Below are 19,197 nucleotides of genomic sequence, written 5' to 3'. Positions count from 1 at the left end.
TTAATAATGCCAAATCAGCCAGATCATAGAATATGCGATACAGAGAGGGCTCTGGGGACTGTTACCTTCATAGAAATTGAGGCTCAGATTACATAGAAACTTGGAAAATACTCCATTCGGAAGAGATTATCACTGTAGTTTTCTTGTGTGGCATTCTGCTGTCAGTTTTCAGCCACCAATTCCCTCCATTATCTGGGTAATTCCCCCTAAGTAAAATGCTAGCATTGTACTAGAGCAGTTGTTTTTGGCCACTAAAATCTTAACCTGAACCCCCCATGTATCGAACAGAGAGGACAGCTTCTTGGCCTATAGAAAAGATGAGGAAACTTAAAATCTCCCCTTTGGCTTCCACCAAGCTTTTCTGTCTGCTCAGCTTGTGAAATTCTGCAGTGAACCCTGGGACTCTGAGGTGCAGTTTGAGACTGTTTGGACAAAGGACTCTATAGATCCATTATGCATGTGGAGGCCTTGTCAGAATCTGAATAATTTACTTTAATTAGAGATCCAATTGGCATCCATTTCTGAATTGAGCACTCCCCTGGGTGCAGTTGGCAAGGATGGTGGAGAAAGTGGATTCATGAGCTGACTAAGAGGCACTGTGTTCTTACTGAGTACCACCTATGAGTTCATCCACATCCTGGGCAATGTGGGGTGAACAAATAGAGAAAAACCAACATCTGTCTTTACAGAGCAGAGAGTCAATTTGGAGAGGCACAACATTAACTTAAACTCCAATGAAAGGCTAGATATAATAAAGTTTCAGAATTCGAGGATAGATGGTATGTAGTATTATTAGGCAGATCAGGAAGGACAGATGGGGCAGAATGTATTATTCATTTATTCATTAAGGTTTTAAGTATACATTTATTCCACACCAGTCAATCTGCTTAGTGATAAGGATATAAAGATAAACCTCCATGGTTCTGGTTCCTTCCTCCTTGGTGCTTGCTATCTAGGCGTTGGGTGGAGAGGTGCATCAATCAAGTAATTGAAAAAGTAAATGTGACATTTCAACTATGTTGAGGTGGACTTTTTCTGACAGGTGGGAAGGGTGTTCAGAGAAAGCTTCCCTGAGGAAGTGCTCATTAAGATGAATGAAATCAGAAGGATGAGTTGAAATTGAACAAGGGAGTGAGGGAAGGGTGTGGTACAAAATACTTGACTGTGGCTGTCTTTCACCTGAGAAAGCCATAAATCAACAACCCTGACCTTGATTTCTGGTCTTGTTTTCTACTATCTAAGGATTCATCCACTCCTCTGTGGTTTTTCCTTTGAGAATGACCTCATAGAAAACCAGCTGTCTATGCCTTATTGAGACTCTTTCTCTTGATTTTCTTTCTGTTGCCAATGATCATATTTCATGTCTCCATAGTGCTTTATATTTACAAAGCACTTGTGCATACATATTTTCCCATCACCAGAACCATATGCAGTGGATATTACCATTCCCATGTCACAGATGCAGAAGTGAGGCTTCAAATAGTTCATGACTTTCTCAATGTCTCACAGCCAGGAAGTGATACAATATTACTAGAACTTAAACCTTCCATCTCCACATCCTTGGCCTTAATAATACATGGAAGTATCATTGTTACTCCAGTTTCTCCCATAGGTAGACTGAGAACCCTGATCCCTGCCTCTCCTTTTCCACATATAAGTCATTCACTGGGGCCTTTGATTCTTTCATAACTGCCTTACCTTTGTTTTTTTTTTTTTTTTTATAATTGTGGTAAGTACACTTGAAATTAGTCCTATCCTCTTAATAAGCTTTAAAGTGTATACTACACTATTGTTAAAAATGGCACCATGGTTGTATAAAGATTTATAAAACTTATGGCACAAAAACAGACACATAGACCAATGGAACAGAATAGAAACCCCAGAACTAGACCCACAAACGTATGGCCAACTCATCTTTGACAAAGCAGGAAAGAACATCCAATGGAAATAAGACAGCCTCTTTAACAAATGGTGCTGGGAGAACTGGACAGCAACATGCAGAAGGTTGAAACTAGACCACTTTCTCACACCATTCACAAAAATAAACTCAAAATGGATAAAGGACCTAAATGTGAGACAGGAAACCATCAAAACCTTAGAGGAGAAAGCAGGAAAAGACCTCTCTGACCTCAGCTGTAGCAATCTCTTACTCGACACATCCCCAAAGGCAAGGGAATTAAAAGCAAAAGTGAATTACTGGGACCTTATGAAGATAAAAAGCTTCTGCACAGCAAAGGAAACAACCAACAAAACTAAAAGGCAACCAACGGAATGGGAAAAGATATTCGCAAATGACATATCGGACAAAGGGCTAGTATCCAAAATCTATAAAGAGCTCACCAAACTCCACACCCGAAAAACAAATAACCCAGTGAAGAAATGGGCAGAAAACATGAATAGACACTTCTCTAAAGAAGACATCCGGATGGCCAACAGGCACATGAAAAGATGTTCAGCGTCGCTCCTTATCAGGGGAATACAAATCAAAACCACACTCAGGTATCACCTCACACCAGTCAGAGTGGCCAAAATGAACAAATCAGGAGACTATAGATGCTGGAGAGGATGTGGAGAAACGGGAACCCTCTTGCACTGTTGGTGGGAATGCAAATTGGTGCAGCCACTCTGGAAAGCAGTGTGGAGGTTCCTCAGAAAATTAAAAATAGACCTACCCTATGACCCAGCAATAGCACTACTAGGAATTTATTCAAGGGATACAGGAGTACTGATGCATAGGGCCACTTGTACCCCAATGTTTATAGCAGCACTCTCAACAATAGCCAAATTATGGAAAGAGCCTAAATGTCCATCAACTGATGAATGGATAAAGAAATTGTGGTTTATATACACAATGGAATATTACGTGGAAATGAGAAAAAATGAAATATGGCCTTTTGTAGCAACGTGGATGGAACTGGAGAGTGTGATGCTAAGTGAAATAAGCCATACAGAGAAAGACAGATACCATATGGTTTCACTCTTATGTGGATCCTGAGAAACTTAACAGGAACCCATGGGGGAGGGGAAGGAAAAAAAAAAAAGAGGTTAGAGTGGGAGAGAGCCAAAGCATAAGAGACTCTTAAAAACTGAGAACAAACTGAGGGTTGATGGGGGGTGGGAGGGAGGAGAGGGTGGGTGATGGGTATTGAGGAGGGCACCTTTTGGGATGAGCACTGGGTGTTGTATGGAAACCAATTTGTCAATAAATTTCATATATAAAAAAAAATAAACCAACCAACCAAAAAAAAAGATTTATAAAACTTATTTATCTTATATTACTGAAACTTTATAACTGTCAAACAGCATTTATAAAACTTATTTATCTTATATAACTGAAACTTTATAACTGTCAAACAGCAAGTTCCCATTCCTTTCTTCTCTCAGCCCCTGACAACCACCATTCTACTTTCTGTTTCTATGAGTTTGACTGTTTTCTATTCCACATGTGACATCATGACGTATTTTTCTTTCTGTGACTGACATATTCAGTTAGCATAATATCCTCCAGGTTCATTCATGTTGTCACATATGGAAGGATTTCTCTGCTTTTGTTGTTGAAATGTTTATTTATTTTGAGAGAGAGAGAGAACAAGATTGGGGGAGTAGAGGGAGGGAGGGAGGGAGGGAGGGAGAGAGAGAGAGAGAGAGAGAGAGACAGAATCCCAAGCAAGTTTTGCACTGTCAGTGCAGAGCCTGACGTGGGGCTCAGTCCCACAAACCCATGAGATCATGACCTGAGCCAAAACCAAGAGTCAGATGCTTAACTGACTGAGTCACCCAGGCACCCCTGGATTTATTTCTTGTTAAAGGCTGAATAGTATTCCATCATATGTATATACCACATTTTCTTTTTTTTTTTTTAATTCATCCATTGATCAACATTTATGTTGTTCAGGTATCTTGGATATTATGAATAATGCTGCAAACCATATATTTTATAAGAGGTTAATATCCAAAATGTGTAGGGAACTCCTATAATTCAATAGCAAAAATATCCAAATAATCAGATTGAATAGACGTTTCTGCAAAAAGAGGCATACAAATGGCCAACAGGTATAGGAAAAGATGTTCAGTGTCACTAATCATCAGGGAAGTGCAAATCCAAAGCAAACTTCGTATCTGTTAGGGTAGCTATTATTTAAAAATAAAGATAAATGTTGGTGAGGATGTGGGAAAATTGGAACACATGCATTGTTGGTGGGAATGATGCAGCTGCTATAGAAAATAGTATAGGGATTTTGCAAAAAATTAAAACCAGAACTACCATATAATACAGCAATTCTACATCTGGGAATTCACCCAGAAGAATTGAAATCAATATTCAAAGAGATAACCTGCATTCCCATAACTACTTTTTAAAGCAGGCTGGCTTTGGGGTGCCTGGGTGGCGCAGTCGGTTAAGCGTCCGACTTCAGGCAGGTCACGATCTCGCGGTCCGGGAGTTCGAGCCCTGCGTCAGGCTCTGGGCTGATGGCTCAGAGCCTGGAGCCTGTTTCCGTTTCTGTGTCTCCCTCTCTCTCTGCCCCTCCCCCGTTCATGCTCTGTCTCTCTCTGTCCCAAAAATAAATAAACGTTGAAAAAAAAATTAAAAAAAAAATAAAGCAGGCTGGCTTTGGTAGGGAACAGCCAAGAAAGGGCCTTGTTTTGTGCCCAGTTCTGCCTTCAAATGTCTGTTGAATTCCTTTCTCTTTTCCCACCTGCTGCGTTAAGCAGATTCCATTAGTTTTCTGGTCACTTTGAGATAATTACCAATATCATTTTCAGAGATGGAGAATTCAAGAATCTAGTCTGTCATCCAATTCAGAGCTGATCTGCTCATTCGAGTTTAGGTTTTCTTTGCATTCCACTGACCAGCAATGGCGAAGGAAATGCAGGCTGTTCTTTGCTCTCCTTTCTCCACTTTACCCCCAACTCAGTCTTCTGCTTCTGGCTCCTCTGGAGTTGGGGATAAGGGAAAGGAAATGTGGTAGGGAAGAGGGTTAAAGCTACAAATAATTTTGTTTGCATAATTCCAATATTAATATTAGTATATATGTATATACATACACACGTGTGTATATATATCTATATATATGTATGTATATGTGTGTATATACACACATATACTGAATCATCTGGGTGACCTTCCTTTAATTGAATTCAAACACATTCTGTCCAGTTAGAATGATCATATCATTAGTTTGCCCAGAATATTCCAAGTTTTAGTGCTGAAAGTCCCACAGTTTGCCCAGAATATTCCGAGTTTTAGTGCTGAAAGTCCCACATGTTGGGAAAAACCCTCACTCTTGGAAAAATTGGGGTAGTTGGTTACCCTGAAGAGCACCTAGCACATCTTTAAGAGTGCATGTAGGGACCCCTGGGGTTCTACAGATCCCAGTTTAAATTACTCTCACATAGTAAATAGATTCCTGATGTGAAAATCAAGAGAAGTAGCTCCTCTATTTACTAGTAGAAAGACGTTGGGTAAAAGAAATGAAGTCAGTAATTTGCAAAGGAATGATAGATGAATGTGCATATAGAGCTGTGCATTGTGTCTATATTCATGTTCTTCCTAAGGGTAGTAAAGCCAGACACCCATAGGGATTGGTTATTTTGTTAAATAAGTATGGTTCCTTTCAATTTCACCATTATTCCAGTAGATGTTTATGTTAAAATATTTAAAGTTTAAAAGAAATTATTAATTTATTCAATTATTCATTGAAATAATGAATATAGGGCATATTAGCATTAGACAATATTAAGAACAAAAATATTTTATTTAGCCTTCCCATGTTTTATTCAGGAATTTTGATCATTTTTTATTAAGCTTAGAATTGATACAAAAGATACCATGGGTATTAGGAATAAAGAAACAAAATCAGGGGTGCCTGGGTGACTCAGTTAAGTGTCTGACTTTTTTTGCTCAGGTCATGATCTCACAGTTCATGTGTTCAAGCCCCACGTTGGGCTCTGTGCTAACAGTGCATGGTTTACTTGGGATTCTCTCTCTCTTTCTCTCTCTCTCTCTGCCCCTCCCCCATTGTCTCTCTTTCACTTAAAAACAAGAAAAAAAATAAGAAAGAAAATCAATAAATAGGAAGAAGAGAAGCTATGTTGATGTAGTCAACATGCTGAGAAGATGTGGACAATAAATTCAAGACTTTGCTAGTTTATTTTAATGTTCCCAGCATGTGTGGTGAATTATCTCTATGGATATATGAAAAGAGAATTGACACAAATAAGATGCAGTCAGTTTATTGGGAAGAACATGGGCTTAAGGGTCAAAAGACTTGGATTTTCATCTTGGCTTTGCTAATTACCACCTATGTGACCTCAGGCAATTTATCCTTGTGCCTCTGTTTTCTCAGCTATCTTCCTATTTTATAGTGACTTTGCAAAGATTAATATAAATATAAAAAGAATATAAACATATGAATATAAAAAGAATATACAATGATTAGAGACAGTGCATTGACCCCTGGTGACCAAGAATAGGCCCATGGAGGCAAGGGAATCAAAGTGTGTGGCCTGGAAGAAACAATGGTTATGTTAGAGAGATACAACAACTGTGACAACAAGAAGGGAGGTATCAGGCAAGCAAATCCTGACATCCTTCTCTTCCTGCCTTCTGCCATCTTGACAGTGCCTCCCACAAGCCAAACCCAATGGGAAGCAAAAAATAAGGGAGTTACTTGGTGTAGCCATGGATACTAGTCTTCTGAGCATGGAGAAAGATGGAGAAGAGCCAAGAGTAAATCTGGAGGAGCAAAGACCGGGTGTAAGCACTGTAACAGAATCTGTGAGGGGCACCTGGGTGACTCAGTCAGTTGAGCATCCCACTTTTGATTTTTGGCTCAGGTCATGATCCCAGGGTCGTGGCATCAAGCCCCACATTGGACTCTGTACTGAGTATGGAGCCTGCTTAAAATTCTTTCTCTCTCTCCCTCTGCCCTCTCCCTTGTTCACACTCTCTCTAAAACAAAACAAAACAAACCAACAAACAAAAGTCTGCCTGTAATAAAACTGCATAGAGGTAGGTAAGAAAACTACCTCTAACTTTGGAAAACTGTATGGCACTTTCTTATAAAGTTAAGAATACATTTATCATATGACCTAGCAGTCTGCTCCTGGATGCTTATCCTAGAGTAATGAAAACTTCTGTTCATACAAACATCTATATGTGAATGTTTATGACAGCTCTATTCATAATCAGTCCAAACTGGAAACTTTCCAAATGTCCTTCAACAGAGAAATGTAAAAACAAACCAGGACACATCCATACAATGAAATGTTACTCAGCAATAAGAAGGAATGGCCTATTTATGCATACAACATTCTGGATGCATCTCAAAGGCATTATCGTGAGTGAGAGAAGCCAGGCTCAAAAGGTTACATATTATATGACATTCTTGAAAACACAAAATTATAGCAGTGAGGAACTAATCAGTGGATATCAATTGTTAGGAGTGAAGAAGGGTGTAACTATAAAGGGAAAGCAGAAGGGAATTTTGAAGTGACAGAATGGTTCTGTGCATCAGTTATGATAGTAACACAAACTTATTCATGTGTTAAATGCCATGGAACTATACATAAAAAGGTTTAATTTTATTATATGTAAATTTAAATAAAAAGAACATTTTAAATATATGAGACATATTGTGGACAAAAACATCAAGGATAGATTTATTCTTTTTTTTTCTTTTTTCTTTTTTTTAAATTTTTTTTAACGTTTATTTATTTTTGAGACAGAGAGAGACAGAGCATGAATGGGGGAAGGTCAGAGAGAAAGAGGGAGACACAGAATCTGAAACAGGCTCCAGGCTCCGAGCTGTCAGCACAGAGCCCGACACGGGGCTCGAACTCACGGACCGCGAGATCATGACCTGAGCCGAAGTCGGCCACTTAACCAACTGAGCCACCCAGGCGCCCCAAGGATAGATTTATTCTTGAAAACCTGTTTGTCCCAAAGTTGAACTTGAAGACATTCTAGCCCAAACTGATAGAGTTGTAAATGTAGAAATGTCTTAAAATAGGACATTAAGAAGAGAAGTTCTGTGTGGCAGGATGAGAGGTAATAGGCATCAGGATCTAGCCAATAGGCCTGAGGGTCAGCAAGCAATTGATCCAGATGGAACTAGACAGAGTAGCATACAGGAGACTGAGAAGAAAAGAACGAAAATGTTCAGGTATGGAGTCAAAGACAAATCCTGGGTCCAGACCATGGTTTGGCTACATCACAAGGGTTTGAGGCAAGAGACCATCTGGCTTTTGGCAGCTGATTGCCTAGTGGAGAGGTGGGACAAGAATGAAAGAAGAAACAAAATAGCATGTAGAGTTTAAAGGAAGAGGCAGTGCAGTGACACAGCTGGGCTGGACTATGGTTTTGCCACTTCCCTCGCTTATGACCTGGGACAGTTCTAACTTCTTGTGTACAGAAACAGATAAGAACATCTGACCCATTTCACTGCTGTGAAAATTAAGTGAAGTCATCTGCAGGAGCCTCGGTAAGTGGCCGGCCCAGATGATAGAAGTACATTAAGCAGAAGTTTCACGTCATTTCCAGACCAGGGAGCTCATGAACTATGTATTTGTAGAGTAATTTTGTTTTGCTAAGCCTCAGCTTCTAAATCTTTAAAATGGCTATAATAATGTCTATTGCCTGAAATTTAAGGGAGAAGGGTCCATTGAGATAAGAACTATGAAAATGCTTTGTGAACTGAGAATTGCTGTTTCAATATACTATTAAGGTCAGTGCAGCCCAGGAGGAAATCTTTTCTTCTTAGCTGCTGTCCTCGAAATACAGAAAGTAATCATCCAGTTCTGGGTTAGCTCCTGAGCTACACAGGGCTATATATACAGAGGAGGATCAAGAGGGTTCAGCTAGAAGGTGACAAAAAACTTTGATCAGGAGGAAGTGGTGATATAGTATCAACATGACCACAAGGACTCACTTTTGTGCATTGGGTGCAGTTCCTGCAAAGTACCTGGAAGTGATTAACAGCGTGGGCTCTGGAGTCAGAACTTGGTGGGGAGACTTGGGCCAGTGGTAAGATATGGCTGTTGTCAGAAATACAAAATACGTAACTGTTACCCTCTTTGCCTGCCCACACCTATGATAGGTCATCCACCCATACTCTTAGTCATGTGACTCTTCAGTGCTTCCCAGCAGTGTAGACAGATTCTACATCCTTTTTCCATTGAGTTGGTTTTATTCAGTGACTCATTTTGGACAGTGGCAGGTTCGGGGATATGACATGAACATAGCCTCATGCACTGCTGACATGTCATGAGGAGGTCTTGCCCCAGATAGCTACTGCAACTTCAGCATGGGTCATAAATGACCCACATGGAACAGATCTGAACCCAACTTACTACCTGAACCAGAGTCAACTCAGCCCTCCAGCTGATTCTTTGAGTAAGAAATAAATGATGGTTGTTGGAAGCCTTTGAGATTTTGGGGTCATTTCTTATACAGGATTGTTGTAGCAATAAGTGACTTAACACAACAAGTTCCTTAACTTTAATTATCCTCAGTTTTGTTTTTACAAAATTAAGTTAATTATGCCTAATTGTAATCATTCACTCAGACAGTTATCAGGAATAAATGGGGTGCTACATGTAAAATACTTAGCACAGTACTCAATGCCAAGCAAGAAAATAGTAAACAAAAGTTAATACTTTGAAGATGGAGAGTAGGTTAGGAAGAAATTCTTTAAAAATGTACACCTTGCTGAGTCTCAGTTTCCTCATCTGTGAAATTGTATATAAAAATACTTACTCCACCTCTCTTTAAAGGATAGTGTTAGGATACACTGGTGGTGGATGTGAAAGTAGCTTGCTGTCTGTGAAGAGCTCCCCAGGACTTAAGAGTTATTATTCTTCCTAATACAGAGAATCCTTTTACCATAATATTATTTACCATCACCCCTAGAGTTACAGCTATGTAGGAGAGTGGGATGAAAGGCATCAGTGAATGAGAGCATGGACTAATAAACTGTCCCCTCATTACAGTTAGTGTCCATGAGAATATCTCTCTTCACTTAACATACTGCTGTCTACATCCACAGCATTGGTACCTTTGCTGGGTACTCTCAGACATCTGACAACATAGCACATGTATATTCCAATTTGACTGCAGAAGGAAACTGCACGTCTTGGAAAAAGCTGCAGGATTTTGCAAAGATGAAGGGATGATGAAGAATTTCTCTAATCACATGCAAAATAATTGACAAATGAGGATCTGACAGAGTTAGACCAGTTAATAATTGAAGAAGAGAAAAATCGACAAGGAGGATGACACGATAGGCTTCAAAGGAGAATAATTTGATGATTTGAATATCAAAGGATGCAGGGAAGCCTTTGGGAAAATTGATGAACTCTCAGTGTTTTTTTTGCAAGAATGGTTCCCTTTACATTGGAGGGTATCATGGGCATGCAGTTACGTAATTTCTTTGGAAAATGATCTCAAATATTCTTTGTTAATTTTAATAATTGTCAAATAATTGCAGCATAATTTATATTTTTATTAAATGTAAAATTAACTCCCTTTAATACATTTTAGTTTTATTTTATCAGGATAAAGTCTTAAACTTTGTTGCCCTCATTTCCAGGAAATATTAGTTCCTATTTTTAGTGGTCTATTCTGCCATTATTTTTTATTTGTGCAATTACGATTTTGTCTACCTATTATTTTCTTCTCCCTTTTAGGTTCAGGGAACCTTTGGAACCACTCCTTATCTGGAGATTTTGGGAACTGAAGCTTCCAGTGGGCCAATAAAAGCAAGAAAATAACGGCACAAGGTCCAGAATCCAGAAGACCGCCCTGGACACTTAGGGGTGAGTTATTTCATGTGACCAGCCAAATGAACTTTTAAAATTCTGGGAAGGTAAGGCAGAGCTGCAAAAACCTATCACAGACTCACTCTCTTTTCATAACTTCTGTGTGACTTCATCCAGGAGACATCACTGTGAGCCTTTCCTCCTCTCTAAAGGGGGAATGGTAATATTTACTCTGAAGGAGATTTATGAGGACTGAATGAGATTATAGATAATAATGTTGGACAATGTTTTCACAGTAGACACTCAAAGAACTTCACTGTGACTTTGTGAATACAAAAGAACTTCACTGTGATTTTGTGATTTTGTGATACAGCCATGGTGGCTTGTATCCCACTAGGATAATTCCCTTGCTTCTTCATCTCTGACATCCTATGTCTTGAGCATTTGTGTGTACACTCTAGAATTTTCCTCTAGATTTTCTTTGTGTCCTGTGCTTGGCCCCACAAAATGTACATTTTGGAGGACAGTATCTTATATCTGTATTTCATTCTTCTATTGGCAGTGTGGAGGAAGAGCCACTTTAAAATCCCATTGAGCTCACTAAAGGGATAGCAGGAAGGAGGAACGAGGGTCTGGGGGTGCCTGCTGGCACTAGACATAGAAAGAAACTTTGCCTTCTCTACGATTTGTGTTAGCATCCTCTACGTTGGCTTCTTTCCAGCCTTTTACACAAATACTATACCAAATAACACCAGCGTGTCCAGAATAATTTCCAGAACTAGAATCAACTCAGTTATGTTAATTTTGTCATACGTGGAACTAACATGACAATAACTCTGTGAGCTAATTATTTTGTAGATAAGGAAAAAAAAAAGGTTGATAATTCAGTTTGAGGAACTTATGTGAGGTCACACCTATGGCCAGAGTTGGAGGTGAGATTTAAATCCTGCAGGTGACTTCCAAATCCCTTCCTTACATGTGACCACAAAGCTCTACTGCTCAGGGCCAAATGAGGGTACCACAGGAAGCACCTTGAGATTTTTATCCCTAGTAGACTATATATGATCATATTTATCAAAAAAACCCAAAAACCCTTGCATTCCTAATATACGTTTTCACTTTTTGGTTATTTCCCAAGAGAAATGAGGTAGAAAGATTTCCATTTTATTAATGAGTTTATGTGATTTATCCAAGGTCACCTATTTAGCTATCAGTGGAGTCAGGACTGTAACCGAATACCCTGCCACTTTTAACTGTACTTTATATTTCTCAGTTCTCTTTTTCAAAGCACTTTTCCAAGTCTCAGGATCTTTGTGTTGTGTTTCTGTGGCTTCCAGCTGGGAGATGGTATACCTTTAGAGCAGATAGATGGAAAGGAGGAACTCTGTCCTATGGAGCTGCATCTCCTCTCCACTCCAGAGAGCCCCATCCATCAGTTTGTCACTGCAGAGACCCAGCCGATGCATGCCCAGGAAGGCAAAGGATATATAAATATAATGGAAATCAGTCAGGGGCCAATTTTCCCCATTGAAAAGGGAATTGCATTTCTCAGGCATGTGGGCAAAGAGAGGTTGATTAAACATAAAGCATTTCCACAAAGGGGTAGCATAAAGGAGAACTCAATCCCTGCATGTTTTGAGAATTCTCCCACACTAAACCCGATTGAGTGCCATCTGTGCTTCTGATAATTTCATCTGACTGCCTATCTTGTTATGGGGTTGCTGATTTGAGCAACTTGAAGGCATTTACATGACCCGTGTTCCTGGATCTGATCTGTCACAAGATTCTGAAGTTTCCAGAACAGGATGTAAATTGTGAAGTCATCTAAGAAGTAGCAGAGTGGTTCATCCTGTACTTGGTAATGTCACTGGATTTTGACAGAGTTCAGTAGTTTCTTTTAAACATAGCACCATTGGGAGGGCACCTGGGTGGCTCAGTCAGTTAAGCGTCTGACTTCAGCTCAGGTCATGATCTCATGGTTTGTGAGTTCGAGCCCCGCGTTGGGCTCTGTGCTGACAGCTCGGAGCCTGGAGCCTGCTTCTGATTCTGTGTCTCCTTCTCTCTTTGCCCCTTCCCCATTTGTGCTCTGTTTCTCTCTCTCTCCATCTATCAAAAATAAATAAATGTAAAAAAAATTTTAAACATAGCACCTTGAGTACTGAATGCTGCTTTACCTCATTAACAGAGTAGTTTTTGTGATTGACAAACAGAGGGTAGAGGGAAATCAATAAATTAGTACTTGATGTTCAGGTAGAGGGAAATCAATAAATTAGTACTTGACGTTCATATAACTGACTTATTCACCACTCAACACATGGGAAATCTAGAGGGTGAACACAGTGAGAGACAATTGAAAGTCATTCTGTAAAAAAGGCAAACAAGGCTAGAGAGTCAATTGTCTGGCCAAGGGTTATATGGAACACAGGGTGGCAGTGTTATGATTTGAATGCAGTCCTTCAGTTCCCAAATTCGGCATTCTTTTTATCATCGTATCATGCTACCTCTCGTTCTTCTCATACTTATTCTCATATTTATTTTTATCACTACTATCTTATGATTCTTTTTTTTTTAATTTTTTTTTCAACGTTTATTTATTTTTGGGACAGAGAGAGACAGAGCATGAACGGGGGAGGGGCAGAGAGAGAGGGAGACACAGAATCAGAAACAGGCTCCAGGCTCTGAGCCATCAGCCCAGAGCCTGACGCGGGGCTCAAACTCACGGACCGCGAGATCGTGACCTGGCTGAAGTCGGACGCTTAACCGACTGCGCCACCCAGGCACCCCTTTATGATTTTTTTTATATTTGTTTTTATCACATGCTCCTTTTGTACCGGCATTTTTTGATTGCTTTTATGTTTTTACCTTAAATGTCACCATTGCAATTATTTTTCCAAGTCTCTCTGGACCCTATTACCCAACACTTTCCAGTATAGTGCTAAATATATGACCATGCCACACAGGTGTATTTGTATTGATGGATTTGTTGGCTAAGTGGTCCCTTTATTACTATTATCCCTATTTGGCTCTCTAAAATTACCACGCACATTTATTCAGCTAATAATTTAATAAACAATAGTTGAGTGCCTATGAGATTAATCATGTGTCTTCTTTTTTTTAATTCTTTTTTTAATGTTTATTCATTTTTGAGAGACAGAGCATGAGTGTGGGAGGGGCAGACAGAGGAGGAGACACAGAATGGGAAGAAAGCTCCAGGCTCTGAGCTATCAGCACAGAGCCTGATGCGGGGCTCAAACTCTCGGACCATGAGACCATGACCTGAGCTGAAGTCGGACACTTAACTGACTGAGCCACCCAGGTGCCCCTTATCTTACATCTTCTGATAAAGCACAGAGAGTAGAGAAAATAACTCATGGCCCAGGGCCGAAAGTGTAAGTTTAGGTGAAAGAAAAGCATACACAACAACTAGAAAAGCATACACAACAAATGTGTCCATTGCTTTTGCTCCATTCCCAAGTTTCTGGATCTCCAAAGACCAGACAGCCACAAATGAAAACAAATGAAATTTATATTTTGACCTTATGTTAGTCAGGGTTTTCCATAAAAATAGAAGGAACAGGATGTGTGTATGTACATTCATATATGTATGTGCACACACATATATGTATGTACACGCAGATTGATTGATTGATTGATTGATTTTAAGGAATTGGCTCATGTGCTTCTGAAGACTCCATGAATCCACAATCTACAAGATGGCTTGGGAGGCTGGGGACTCAGGGAAGAGTTGCATTTCATTGGACAAAGCAGTCTGTTGGAAGAATTCCTTCTTGCTCAGGGGACCTCAGTCTTTTTTCTCTTAGCTTTTTCTTCTCTTTGAACTGATTGATTGATGAACTGATTCCTACATTATGGAGGGCAATTTGCTTTACTCACATTCCATCAATTTAAATGTTTATCTTATCCATAAAACATCCTCACAGAAACTTCTGGAATAACATTTAACCAAAAATTTGGATATCATGGTTCAGACAACTTGACCTGTAAGATTAACCATCACAGACATCTTTTAACCACACAGACTCTCTTGCAGGGTGTATATTGGAATCACCAGGAAGAAAAAGTAGCTCTTTATTCTTCCCTCACTCCTGCCACCAGTACCCCTGCCATACCAAGAAAAAGAAACAACATGAACATATACCACCATGAGAATGAGTTGATCTGTTAGGAATTTAATGTTAATTTATTAGTTTTTTGAGAGAGAGAGAGAGAGAGACAGAGAGAGAGAGAGAGAGAGAGAGAGAGAGAGAGAGAGAGAGAGAGAATGAACAGGGGAGGAGTAGAGAGAGAGGGAGACACAGAATCTGGAGCAGGCTCCAGCTATGAGCTGTCAGCACAGAGCCTGATGCAGGGCTTGAAACCACAAACTGTGAGATCATGAGCTGAAGTCAGACGCTTAATTGACTGAGCCACTCAGGTGCCCCATCACTTATGAGTTTAAATGCTGAAATGCAATTTACTGGTTTAAAGTAGATGACATGGAATGTGATTTATTTAAGTTTTAATATGGATACATCTGAAAAATAGAATAGTGAGCCAAGGTGCGTGTGTGTGCGTGTGTGTGTGTGTGTGTGTGTGTATGTGTGTATGTACAACTTGCTTAGAGAATATATTTTAAAACAAAAAATTTATAGATAACAATAAAAAACACACATCAATGTAAACTTTAAACTCTGGAGAGTAAATATGTCTTGGAAAGAAGACAGGTGAATGTGTGGTACAGGTGGGGTCCTTAGAGAACATCAACCACATCTCTGATGTTCCCTTTTATTTCTACTAGATCTGATACAAGGTATCAGATCTGACAAGATTTGACAAAGTTTGATAGTGGACGTAAGAGTGTTAGTTTTATTATTTGTATACATTTTTATATGCTTGAAATATTTGGTAGTAAAATTGTTAAAATGTTTACTTTTTTCTCTCAAGAGTCCTTGGCAAATATAAGATGCCTAACCCACCCTCTTGCCACTGCTTTATTTACCAAGGCCTCAGACCTACACAAGAGTTACAGTGTCTGTTCAGAGTGGGGTGAGAAGGAGAGGTAGAGCCCTTCTTCACTTCTTCAGAGGAAAATTCCATCAGGCCTCTGTGTACTAATCTATTCCTGTGGCTGGGCCCAGACTATTTAGTGCTCAACAGTCAATCTTGAACATTCCAACAGGGACACACTATGTAAATGTTCTGAGGAGAAAACTAGGAATACATAAGCAGTTAACCCATGTCTCTTCATTCTGAGCCTTCTCAAGTCCCAGATTAAAAGGCTATTGTGTATCAAGAAAGAAGCTCTATTTAATTTTACTAACCAGATGATTATATCAGTAATTTTCTGTGTTAAATTACTAACACAACCCAACAAATCCAGGGTATACGATATCAGCCCTAATTCAGTTAGTCATAATTCCATGCATGTAGAATATCAGTATTTACACAGTTTTCAGAAGATCAGAGATGTACCACCATCTTTTTCTTTTTTGGGCAATTATGCTCATCTCTCTTACAATGATGAATTTTGAATTAATCTGTCATAAAATACATTTAAAAAGAAAACACTTTAAAGTGAAAAGATTAAGAATGGATATTTTTGGAGTCTAATCTGCAAATTTCTATTTGTTTTTTTTTAAGTTTATTTATTTTGAGAGAGAGTAAGAGAGCACGTAAACACAGTGTTTGTGGAGGAGAGGCAGAAAGAGGGAGAGAGAGATTCCCAGGCAGGCTCCAGGCTGTCAGCCCAGAGCCCAACATAGGTGAGATCATGATCTGAGCCAAAATCAAGAGTCAGATGCTTAACTGACTGAACCACTCAGGTTCCCCAGGCAAATTTCAATTTTTTATTCATAAAACAAAAATATTTGCATGCTTTTAAGATGGAAATGAAAAGGCCTGTTTCAGATGAAACCAACTAATACTGAGGTAAAGTTCTAATAGAAGGCACTCAGATCACTTGGGTACAGTCCTTTAGCCACATAGGGTAGAAGGCAGAGTATCTATAGGAGCCCTGCAGGTTACCACTGGCCTATTTGGGGGACAATTAGCTGTTTCCTCTACTGGAAATAAAGGAAATAAAATTTAAAAAAAATTTAGGGGTGCCTGGGGAGGAGTAAGTTGGTTAAGTGTCCAACTCTTGGTTTCAGCTTATGTCATGATATCATGGTTTGTGAATTTGAGCCCTGCTCTGGGCTCTCTTCTGACAGCATAAAGCCTGCTTGGGATTCTCTCTCTCTCTCCCTCTCTCAAAATAAATAAGTAAACATTAAAAAAAAATTAATGATTTTTTAAAAAGTTTATTTATTTTGAGAGAGAGAGAGAGAGAGAGAGAGAGAGAGAGAGAGAGAGCATGCAACAGCAGGAATGGGGCAAAGAGAGAGGTAGAGAGAGAGAGAATCCCAAGCAGGCTTTATGCTGTCAGTGCAGAGCCCAGTGGAGGGCTTGATCCCAGGTACCGTGAGATCATGACCTGAGCCAAAATCAAGGATTAGATGCTTAACTGGCTGAGCCACCCATGTGCTCCTAAAGAAGGTTGATTTTAATCATGCTAATTGTGTATGTGCTTGGGGGCCATTGATGAGTAAAGGAATATTAACTTCTTATAATAATATGACTAACCATCTGCTATTCGTTTATTTAAAAAATACTTATTGAGCACTTACTATATGCAAAGACTCTTAGGTATTAGTGATAAAGATGATAAATAAAAACAGAATTTTCCCTGTCCTGAGAGAGCTTGGGTAGTCACAAAACAAATATAAGTTAGATGTCTCAAAAGTGCTATGAAGGAGGGATACTTGAGTGGCTCATCCGAGTAAACGTCTGACTCCTGATTTCGGCTCAGGTCATGATCTCCAGGTTGGTGAGATCAAGCCCCGCTTTAGGCTGTGCACTGACAGCATGGAGCCTGCTTGGGATTCTCTCTCCTCCTCTCTCTCTGTGGTTCACATACGCACACTCTTTCTTAAAATAAATAAACTTTAAAAAACAAGTTCTGTGAAGCAGAGGGACTTTGGAAACTGTCATCAAGGAAATTTACCAGGGAGATCAGTGAGGGTTTTTCTGAGGAAGTGATGTATGAACTATAGCTTCAAGTTTTAGGAGAATGGAAGACCAGCATGACAAGAGCATCTACTTAGTTAACATATTTATTGAGCATCTGTTATATGCTGGGTTTTTTTTTCTGATTGTGTGGGATACATGAACAAGACACACTAAGATTACGGTCCTTGAGGAGCTAATATATTTGGGAAAGGGAGAGTCAGTGAATAATAAATGTAATAATGAAATTATATAGTACATTAGAAAGTGATAAGGGAAACAGATGGTGAGGGGTAACGAGAATCATGAGTATCTCCAGGTGGGGGCAACTCCTGCTTTTGAAGGTACTGATAAAGGGGAGCCTCATTATGAAGGTGACAGTCTGAAGGGTGAGGGGTGAACTCCACAGATACCCAGTGAAAAAGTGTTTCAGGTAGAGAGGACAGCCAGTTTAAAAGATGGGAGCGTGCTTGTCATGTTCAGGAAAGGTTGCAGGCTGGCATGGTTGGAGCAGAGTGGACCAGGTGGAGAGTTAGTAGGAAATAAGCTAGAAAGATCTGGGTGGTGGTTAGATTACAGAGGGCCTTCCGGTCATTGTTGGGCTTTGGCTTTTGCTCGGAGTGAAATGGCTACTGAAGGGTTTTCAGCAATCAGGACATGATCTGAATTGCTGTTTAAACAGGATTTATCTTCCTACTCTACTGGAAATAAAGGTTTGGGAGCCAAGGGTGGAAGCCAAGGTCATGAGGAGGCTATTGCAGTAATTCCAACAATAGACAGCTATGGCATAGGCCAGTGGAAGGCAGTGCAGTTAGTGAGAAGTGGTCATTCTTCACTTGTACTCTGAAGGTGAGGCAATAGGGTTAACTGATGGATATGGGTGGTGGGTATAGACAGACAGTTCTGTAAGATATCCAGAAGTTTGGATTTGCATCAACTTATGTGAGAAAAAGTCCAGGGAGAGCAAGATAGAGAAGGAGGGGACTAGGAGTTCGTTGCTGGACATGCCAATAAGATTTGCATTTTATATCGAAGTGGAGATTTCAAGTAGGGAGTGGGGAGGGAACAACTAAAGACCATGAACATGGACAAATCTTTCAAGAAGTTTCATTGCAAAGGAGAGCACAGAAATGGAGCTGAGGCTCACAGGAGGAGCTAGAAGAAGAGGAGAAGAAATTTCATTTTCTTGTAATGTGGAGAAAATATCAGATTTTGTGTAAAGATGGGAATGAGAATGGTGAGTAATGGTACTAGCAGCCAGGGGAAGGCCAGGCATTGGGCCCTCATTGAATCTTCCAAGGAATGAGTTTTTTGATTGTGGCATTGAAAAACTATTGAGATTTTGAGTGGAATGGTGTGACAAGGTAGAATTTATATTTTGAATGGACACCTCTG

At 39.7% G+C, this 19,197-nt stretch overlaps 1 long non-coding RNA gene across 1 annotated transcript in view; it reads left to right on the top strand.

Moving 5' to 3' along the window:
* Positions 1–19,197, top strand: part of LOC109496972 — a 703,487-nt gene that overhangs the window by 212,538 nt on the left and 471,752 nt on the right. Inside the window, exon 6 of the long non-coding RNA XR_006594810.1 lies at positions 10,687–10,815. This is a non-coding gene — a long non-coding RNA (uncharacterized LOC109496972). The remainder of the gene's footprint in view (positions 1–10,686; positions 10,816–19,197) is intronic.

This window comes from Felis catus, chromosome A2 (genome assembly GCF_018350175.1).
Source record: "Felis catus isolate Fca126 chromosome A2, F.catus_Fca126_mat1.0, whole genome shotgun sequence".
NCBI lineage: Eukaryota > Metazoa > Chordata > Mammalia > Carnivora > Felidae > Felis > Felis catus.
This window is presented reverse-complemented; position numbering and strand designations above follow the sequence as displayed.